We start from the raw sequence: 9,960 nt of genomic DNA, 5'->3' as shown, positions 1-9,960 counted from the left end.
AAATACACGTTGCTCTTGATTGAACAAGATGATGATAGCATATGCTATTGATGTGATCCTCCTAAGATGGGGAATTTAGCAAGTAAACCAGGTTACCGAAGCCTGTATGAAATTCAGGTCACACCTGACACAAGGAAAGACAAAGGAGATGACTTCTGGGAAGCTGCATATCCCAGCAGTAAAAGAGAGAGTGAGAACAAGCTCCTTAAGTCGAGTTCTCGAGGCTCCATGGTGTACAAATGTCAGCTGGTATCCTGAACTCTGTCATGTTTTGTGGCTGCAAGCATGAAGACCATTCAGACTGAAAAGAACATGACAAGAGCACCAAGTATAGGGCTGATGGTACGAAAACAAATTGTTCAGGGAGCAGGTGGGAAGCAACAGGGGCCAAACACCTTAACCCCACTTCAAGCACGCCTACTGCTCCAGCAGCAGAAAACAGCTGTAACCCGGTTGAATCCCAAGGCAGCTCAGAGCTACTGCAGTGACGTGTAGATCCCTGCCACTGGGGTAGAGGCAGGAGCTGCCAGAGCATTTCTGTTACATTTTAAAATTCTTCTTCCTTCAATAAGTAGATTAAATTATTTCTTCTATTTTGCCTATAGTATCAAACTGGGTAAGGAGTGGGCTGCTCTAAAACAGAAATTCTGGTGCATGCTATGGAGGTATATTGAGACCGAAAGGTCCAAAAGCTATTTTCTGTGTCTAACTTTCCAGGGTTATTTGGTAAAGGTATCTTATCTCATTTAACAGAATACTGTTGATTCAGCATTTTTCTTCATCTCTGTCTATTTTTCTTAATGAAAAAATCAATCAATCGATAAATAAATAAACACCCATATCTGTATCTACATTTCTATTTTAAAATAAAACTAGAAGGTCAGATAATACTAGTATTATTGGTTTCTGTTGTGTATGTCCAGTAGGCTTGCTTTTGAAGACTCTTTCGTTGCTTAGCAGGAGGTAAAGCTTAAACAATGCCACCTGGAAAATCTGCTGATTTGCAGCAGCCTATTCCATGTTCTGCTGCACCTCATGTCTTTTGCCTCTAAAATCAGTCCTTTGCCTTTTGTTGTAAAAGAAATAGCAGAGAAAATAATTTGGTTCTGACCGGTTTTTATTTTAGTGAAGAGAACAATTATTATTATATAATATAATATAAAACACCACATACATATCTTCCAATCATAATTCATTAAAAAAAAAAGCTCCAAGTTTCACAAAGTCTAAGTCTGACAGGATGGAATAAGAGAGAAGCCTTACAGAAGAACCCAAAACTGGGAGAAAGCATCATGTAGACAAAATGTTATCAAAGCATACAATTTGCCATCAGAAACTAAGTTCCCACAGCTCACTGAATCATAAATAAAGACTTAAAATAAACAAACAAACAAAAAAAGCAGTTAATTCATAGATTCTCTTGGTGTTGACATGGACACTAATACAGTCGGCTCTGGCTGCACAAGAATAAACAGCTTTGCTCTGCGTATATAGACCATCGAGTGACCCCACCTTTTCAGATTAAGGGCCTAATTCCTTGAAGATGGATTTCCACAGAGCTCTGGAAAAAAAAAATGCTTTCTTACTGATGTAAGTCTGATGGCATCCTAAAAGAAAAAAAAAAAAAAAAGATATGGGTATTTAGAAGCCCTACTGAAATTGTAACTAAAGTTTTTTTTTTCCCTGAAACTGTCAGGCAAATAAGGTTTTCAGTGGGGTACTATTTTATGTGAAACTAAATGTATACAGATTGCAAATCAATGTTTCAGATTCTCTTCTATGATAATGGAAATGCATTTAAATTAAGGATAATAATTCCTATTTACATTGACACCAGAAAAAACAACTGAGGGGTTTGCTCATTGTTAGATCTTATGGGAGCAATATGCAGTAAGTCATGTATACTCCATTTTTGTTTCTGAAATATCAAAGGTACCGTCTGCTTGATTCTGCTTGGATCCTTATTTAAAAAAAAAAAAAAAAAGTTAACTTTTAAAAATCAACAGCAAAACCTGAATAATCCAGTACTACATGTATTTTGGAAAATAAAAATGACCTAATTAAAAATGTGAATATAGAGGTACAAGCACCAGTTGCATCCAGTAATTGCCAGCAGTCAATGTTATTGCATGCAGAAAATTGACTAGCACACCCAATATAAATTATTGATGTACTCATATTGACGTATTCTGACTTTGATGGATAGAAAATGTAATGTTATTGTAATATGCATATTGTATTAATAACATAACTAATCAAAGATAATTTTTAACAAACTATGACATAAGGCCTTAAATTATTGATGGAGAACAGTTTAGAGATGGTTAGTGCATTAGTTGAATGTGTTCATTTCACTGACCATTTGGTCTGGTCCCATCTGCCACAAGTTAGCTTCCTCGTCTCTCTAGTACCCATTCAGGTGCATTTGGAGCAGCTGGGATATTAGTTCTCTATGGAGAAATAAGATATCACCATGACTCGCCAATGCTCCCTGCAGTTCCATGCTCCCCAGCAGCCTCTTCAACAATAGGACAAGGCCCTTCTCAGTTCCAGGTCTAATAATTTAATCTCATAAAACAATGTAACTTAGTCCCTTAGAGACCCTTGCCTTATTAATAAAAAATGCAGGCATACAATTTAGATTGTTACAGTGACATTCTTCATATTGCATTTTTTCATTCTGTCAAAAGCTTCTGGAAAAAAAAAACTTAATAAAGAGAGACTTAGTCAAGGAAATAATGTGGTCATTTGAGCTAGTTGGCTGAGGATTATAGCATGAAAATGGGGAAAAGGTGGGGACAGGAATGGGAAAGACATGAGAGATGGAGGGTTAGTGCATTAAAGTAGCTCTTTTTCTTTAATTCTTTATTTCCACAATGCTAGAAACAGAGTATGGATTGCAAAATGAGAAGATTTCATTTTTGAACCATCTTTGCAGTTAAACATTCTAATAGAAAATAGGCCATATTTGCTTGATAATAATAATAGCATAATTTAGCTGGACAGTGAACGAAAACAATGTATAACATGGATCTGTCCCTAAAACAAGTGGCTTCCCATAATTTTTACTTAAGCTGTGTGGTGCAAACTGGCTATCTGTAGCATGCAGCATTTGCAGGTGGTGCTCATTTCCAGGCATGTTTTAAGTTAGAAGATGTTCTTTATTGTTAACCCTTACGTAGTAACTCAAGAGGAATGTCAAGATGAAACAACTGTTTAGAAGCTTAAAGAAAACGTGACCTGATAGCAGGCATCTTTTGAAAGAAAATACTCCTTGTTGCCAAACTTTACTTGGGGTGGCGTGAGATGATGCTCACCAGTTGGTGACCTATACCTTAGTTCATGCATAGCTTGTTAAATGGACTTCAACAATTACCAGCAACAATCAAAGCATGAGTCAGAGGGTGAAGTCAGCCACTGAGTGAACAAAAAGAGATGTCAAAGTCCTCTTATTATTGCTGTCAAAAAAAAGTACTTATTTTTGTGTTCCCATAGTCAGAGAGTGTATGATTTCACTTGTTTTTCCCTTACGTAGGCTGCGATTACTGTCTTCACCAAAACAGAATGAGGCGGGTCTGAAAAAGTAGAGGAATTTCAGGACGTATTCATATGGCAAGCCCTTGTTTACAGTAATATCACAGACCCAGGAACCACTGATGAAAAAGTATCTGGATTTTCCATGCGGCTCTAGAGAATCAGGGCAGTGATTCTGTTTCGGTCCCCAGCACTCTTGTTTACTGTCTCTGAAAATAATCCAAAAAGGACTTCTCCAGACTAGGTTTTCTGTCCTAATCACAAGTGAGAGCTTGTCAAGGGCAACTGAGAAATAGTACATCCCCACCGCTGTGTGATTTGTCTTATGTGACTAATGTATAACAGAAGAAGCTGGGATGGAGTTTCTAGCTTTCCAGCTCCAGTGGGACACACTGAGGATGTCTGTGGCTCTCCAGCTCAGTCATCTGCTGGGGGAATGCTTGGGAACTTCCCAGGGCCTGAGCTAGTCTATTTCCCCTTTTATTGATGAAAACACTGCCTTTGTCTTCCCTGTCCTTGTCAGACGTGACTAACTCTCAGGACTCATAAAAGAACTTCCAAAGAGCTGTTTACTCCTAACTATATCAGATGTACAAAAAGAGGTTAGCATGTGTTTTTTTCTCCTTTTTTTTTTCTTTTTTCTTTTTAAACGAAGCAAGGAGTCTCTGTCCCAAGAGACAGCAAAACCGTCAAGTTTTGGGTCTATGTACTATTCAAACCTCAGACATTGAACATGACTTTGATATCAGTATGTGATTTTAGGAAACATGATACAAAATACAGAAGGGACAAAAAAACTGTTTTTCTACTGCTGCTGGCAAAAGGAGTACTTATTTCAGTATTCTAACTGTTAGCGAGCATATGATATCCAACTGTTTCTTCCAGAAGAATTAAAAATTGTTGAGTGGCATTCTGCATTCTTCCCAGATTTCATGGAAACAGCTGGTTAAAATGCTGTACTTCCTCACCCTTCTGCTGGAGCCTGGTGTTTAGTCACAGACTCACATTTTTGCCCTTCTATTTAAACACTGTTTATGCATTATTAGTCTAGGTGGAGTAAAACATTCTGCAAGATTTTGAAATTAAGGGCAAAAATTGCATAGTAGAGTTGTCAAAACACACTTGAACAAAGATTGAGCTGTGCCACTCCTGGTTTGAGTCGAAGGGTTTATCCATATTGACAGAAGTTAATAAATCCTTGTACAATTTTGCAAACACACAAGAACAGCCTAATTCATGAAAAGAAGCTGTAAAAGAAGCTGTATTTTTTTGAACTATATAGTTTATGTTTAAATTGCTTGTTCCCATGTCAGAGAAAACTGTTTCTCTTGACTGTCTATCTGCATGCTTGAATTAGCTTAAAGCAGATTCCTCATTGTAATACAGATTAGTCCGTGGATGGGGCTAGATTTCTGTTCCTGATATTTGTTTATGATGCCTTCCCCAAACTATCAAAAGGTGAAACCAGCTTGTTCCTTTGTTGGTTCCTGGCTACAGTATTCATTGGATAGCTTTCTAATCAAAGCTAAAAAGCTGTACAGACAAGTACCTGCAAAACCAAGTTGCATTTAGTTTTAAAGAGGACTCTCATATATTGAGATTTCTCTGTGCAAGAAAACATGATTTTAGTTCTTCAGGATTAGTGAATTGAACAACGTTGCACATATTTGGGTTGTCTCTCACTATGTAGATAGAATCATAGAATCACAGATATATGTAACTGATTTTCTGTATATAGTATGGCTTTGGAAATAGGAATGAGAACCTGATTCCTGTTTTATATTCTAGGTGTAGGGTGTGGTGCTCTCTCTTTGGAGGTAGCTTTGAAATTTCAGCATAGAAGACATAAGGCAGGGGTATAGGTTGTACCATGTAATACCCCAGAAGCTGCCGTATCAAGGGTCATACAGCAATGTGAAAAAAAATGGTATAGCTTAGGCAATGTCTAACTCATGTGCAGCATACAATCTAGAGTAAGAGATACCCCAGGGTGAGATTTATTTACCCATACAGGCTGTCCGGACTGAAGCACCAGAGCCTATTTACAAACATTGGCCAAAGTCCTCTGCCTTGCTGGGAAGAATGTTATGGGCTGTCTACATTTCACTGGAGGTCCTAACCATCCTTCCCACTCACACAGCAGTGACAGCACTGTTCTCTCACACAGCAGCCTCCTGTTGCTTAAGGATGCTCCATTAAAAAAGTACAACTGAAAATCTGTGGTGGTTTTATATGCAGATTCCTGAGTCTCTCAAACATGTTTTCTGGAGGGACTTGGGTTTCATTGGCTATAGCTATGTTATAATGAGTCTGTGTTTAAGCCCAGAGCATATGGACACAAGCCCAGGCTACAGCATGGACATTCAGTGAGTTCCAGAGTTTGAGGAGAGAAAGTCTGATCTCACCTTCCCCCCTAGAGCAAAGCCATGCCTCCTGCCTGCAGTGTGAAGTGGCTGTGCATAGCTGTCCCAGCCACCAGCACACAATGCCTTAGAGCCATTGCACCCTGCTGAATTCATGCAGCAAAGTCATGCCAGGGGCATTGCAAGAGCCAACACCTCATGCAGTAAGGGCTGAAGGGGTACAAATTGATATGGGTACAGGGAGGTAGGTAGGGTGCTGTGCCCTGGTCTGCACTCTGCTGAGCAATATGGGCCCATCCTTTGCCTCCATCAGGGATGTAACACCTTCCACCAGCTGGATATGTAAACACAAGGTAGATCTTTTTTATAACATGGAAAAAAACTGTTTCCTATTTTTGAATTGATAAATATAGTCCTTTTCCCTGCTAAATAGCATGCAATTATTTCATCTACTACTTCAAAAGCATTTGAAAACATGAAAGAGCTACCTGGTTTATTTGGTCAACAGAGGTGCGAAATTAAAAAGAAGGAAAGATCATTTTTTGAGTATTTTACTCAGTTTATTCATGTAGCAAGGTGCTGCTTAGCTTTGAGTGTCTGTCTGAGGAATGGCTTCTTTTGCACTGAATACCATGAAATATATGGGAGCAAGATTATATCTAGAGTTACTGCAATCTCAAATTACTAATTTGTTTTAATGAAATTCAACTCCTCCCAAGATTGCCGCAGAACTATATAATGATTTGAAGTGCTAATGTTCGCACTGGGATCTTTACATTAGCAAATAAATCTGGGAAAATAAACATATCCATTTGTCTGCCTTGCAGGAATATTCCTGAGGAGGCAGCTGCACGCTGTTTTGTTTCATTGTTTTGTTTTGGTTTTAACCAGCTTGGCTTTCTTTTCAACCATGCTGGAGGACAGGAAGGCTCTACTTCAGTGGTAAAAATGCTTCTTTTTAGCCAGAAAATGAACGTCGGCTCCACCACTGGAAGTCATAAGGATATACACTGTAGCTCTATTTACAGTAGGATGAACTATAAAAGCAAAGCACTAAGAGTCAGTCATCACCACAACTTCACTTTTGAGTTCCACCAGTGAAAGCATCTTGTAAGACCATGGTGGTTTTTATTGTGTTATGCTTTCTGAAAGTGCTCAAGCTCCATTTACAAAGTCTGTTTCCCAGAAACAATAAACATAAGTGACCCGTGTGCATGACTTGAAAATCAAATCTTCAGAGACAACTGTAATAAACAGCTCAACTAAATGTTACACTAAAATATAACTCAGGAAATCAACACTCAAAATAAACAAATAAAAACAGTTGGAAAGTTTTAAGCAGATGTTGAGATTCATTCAACAGATAAATTATGTATCCCATATAAAGACTAAGCTCCAGGCTTTCATTTGGAAACCAGTGGAAAAATATTAGAAATATCTTAAATGAAGTAGAAAGGTGAATTAATTTTTAGGCAGAGATGATTTATCTGAAGTTCAGCAAATTTTGGGGTTAGTCTCAAGAATCTGACCTTTATGAAAAGTTCCACTGACCAATTAAATGGGACAAAGAAAGAAATCAAAGAGCCATAAGAATGAGAATGTTGTATCTGGTTTTCTTTAGATAAAATTGACTGAAATCACAAAAAGGAGATAAATCATAAAAAATATTTTCAAATAATTTTTTGACTCCAGATGAGGGCAGACCTAGGGAAAGGTGTTGCCCAGCTGTAAATGTGTGTAACTTCTACACATGTCCTCTTTTGACTTTGCCAAATAATGGACTAGGTCTTGTGTCAGTCTTCAGAAATGGGAATAAAGCAAAGACTTTTAATTTTTATTTGCAAATCAGAAACAGCCACCATTCTTACTTCCATTGCTTCACATGAAGATGCAGACACATAAAAATGGTTTGATTTTCTTTCAAGGAACCTAGGCCAGAAAGTATATCATCCTAATTTTGATTTCAACTTTCAGCTATTTTGAAGGGACAGAGACACACTGAGCCCTTCCTAAAATCACTGTCTCTGCTCCACTGGTGGTGAAAAGAAAGAGGCATTTCTAAATAACCAGTTTAGATTCAGGCATATAACTTTTGGTGACTTACATTAAATGAGATGAATCCGATCCTTGGTAAAGCTGAGATAGCAATTGGATCTAAAATGCTCTAAAATCTCATTTGTGAAGCTAAAGCAGTGTTTGAAATACTCAGGCTTCTTTTCTGATTGTTTTCTGCTCACCAAAATAACTGCTGGATCTGTTATCCTGCAAATACCTTTGGATATATTTATATATACGTTTCCCACTTTGTGTCTAACTGCCATTATTGCTAGCGGGAGATGTATGTGGATACTGAGAGCAGAATATACCCCAATTTCAAGTACCTGAATTATTTTTCCTTTGCATAGAATATGATTAGTTGTAATGAGAATTCAGGATTCAATGAAGGTGAAGTAGCTTAATGGTGAGAATTTAGTGCACTTTTACAATCTGATTATCTTAAAATGTCTCAACTTACAGCTTTTTCAAGCAGACATAATGGACCTTATTCAATAAGTTTGCTTAATCAGGTGTTACTTGTGGAGAAATATTACCATTCTAAAAATAAAAGACTATGTTTCTATGTGTTACTACTGGGCTTCTCCTTTTTCTTCTTATAAAAGGCATTTCTGATATAGCTCTGCAATTCTTTTATTAATTTCTTTATTTCACTGAAATCAAAGTAGCTTGTAGAACTTGCTCCCTTGGGTTTAGTTTTTTACATATTTCTGATGATCATAGTGACTTGGAGATATTTTAGCTTCCATAAATAATATTTGGCAAAAAATAACATATTACCTGTATAGGAACCAGGAAAGTCATGGTCTTCTGAGGAGACATGGTCCTGATGAATGAAAACAGGACTGAGAAACTTGTAAATATGACCTTGACACTAGCTTGTTGTATTATTTTAAGTAGCTTTTCACACTGCTGCCTCAGGGTCTGCAAAATGGATGCACCTTTTCGTACCTCATGCTTGAGAGTAGCTAGTATTTTTCTGCTGCTTGAAAAAAACTGTATGAAAAAACTCAGTTAACATCAGTGTTACAGTGCATTGTCCGTGTCTTTCCTAACACAAAGGTTACATCCTCTTCATTTGAAGTTTGTGAAAATGGCCTCAGCAAGTGTGCTTAAGCCACAGACAGTTTCTACTTTCCTATGGGAGTGCAGCACCTAGCATGATAAGACTGATTTGGGACCACTCCATCTTATAGTTGCAATGATTCAATGTTTCTCCAATGCACAGCTTTGTGCTCAAGATGGGTTTAAGCGATCTGTAGTGAAAATGCAGTTTTAGGAAGACAGCAAGGTCAACAACTTGGGGTGTTTTTGTTTTGTTTTGTTTTGTTTTGTTTTACACATATTGTGCATGGATACTTATATATATATACACATACCAATATGAAACACCTAAAAAAGAAAACATTATTTCCATATTTGAAAGTAAAGACTAGAGAGTACTCAATACCTGTTATGTTATTACTGAGGGTATGAGGACCCAGAAATGTGTCATTCACTTGTCTTGTTGTGTTATGCTGTGTAGAGCTACACAAATCTATCTACACATAGATGGAGACTTATCTGTCTGTGCTAACTTAAACTGCCTAAACCTTAGTTTTTTGGTTTAAGTGAGCTGAACTTGAACATAGCACTTCTTCAGGTCTGAAAATAAATATTTAAAGAAGACGTAGTACATTGTCCTTTGGAAGCACTTAGATTTCCACTGACTATATAGAGGACCAGATGATCATCTTAGTCTAAAATTAAAGAGTAAATTAGAGTATCATCAAGTAAAATGAAACTGACTTTCAGGTTGTATGAAATTGTTGAAAAAATAAAAAGGATGTAAGAACTGTAAACATGCAAAATGGTTTCAAATATATTCAAAACTTTCAGGACATAAAAATGAGGTAATCAATGTTATGAAATATCTAAGGATAATTTTGAATACCTGTTTCTTAGTAGAAGGTACAGACAGGACTGATGAGGGCATGAACCATATAGAAGTCTGGCTGGTGGTATATCA

The 9,960-nt window shown here is 37.3% G+C and overlaps 1 long non-coding RNA gene across 1 annotated transcript; it reads right to left on the bottom strand.

The window, feature by feature from the left end:
- Positions 1-1,158: 1,158 nt before the first annotated feature.
- LOC118259710 (uncharacterized) lies at positions 1,159-8,843 on the bottom strand. The gene is made up of 3 exons (XR_004782091.2): positions 8,733-8,843; positions 2,360-2,450; positions 1,159-1,607 (listed from the first exon to the last, which is right to left on the bottom strand). It is a non-coding gene; the product is annotated as an uncharacterized LOC118259710 (long non-coding RNA).
- Between the last annotated feature and the right edge of the window lie 1,117 nt (positions 8,844-9,960).

This window comes from Cygnus atratus, chromosome 2 (assembly GCF_013377495.2).
Source record: "Cygnus atratus isolate AKBS03 ecotype Queensland, Australia chromosome 2, CAtr_DNAZoo_HiC_assembly, whole genome shotgun sequence".
In the NCBI taxonomy this organism is placed as follows: domain Eukaryota; kingdom Metazoa; phylum Chordata; class Aves; order Anseriformes; family Anatidae; genus Cygnus; species Cygnus atratus.
This window is presented reverse-complemented; position numbering and strand designations above follow the sequence as displayed.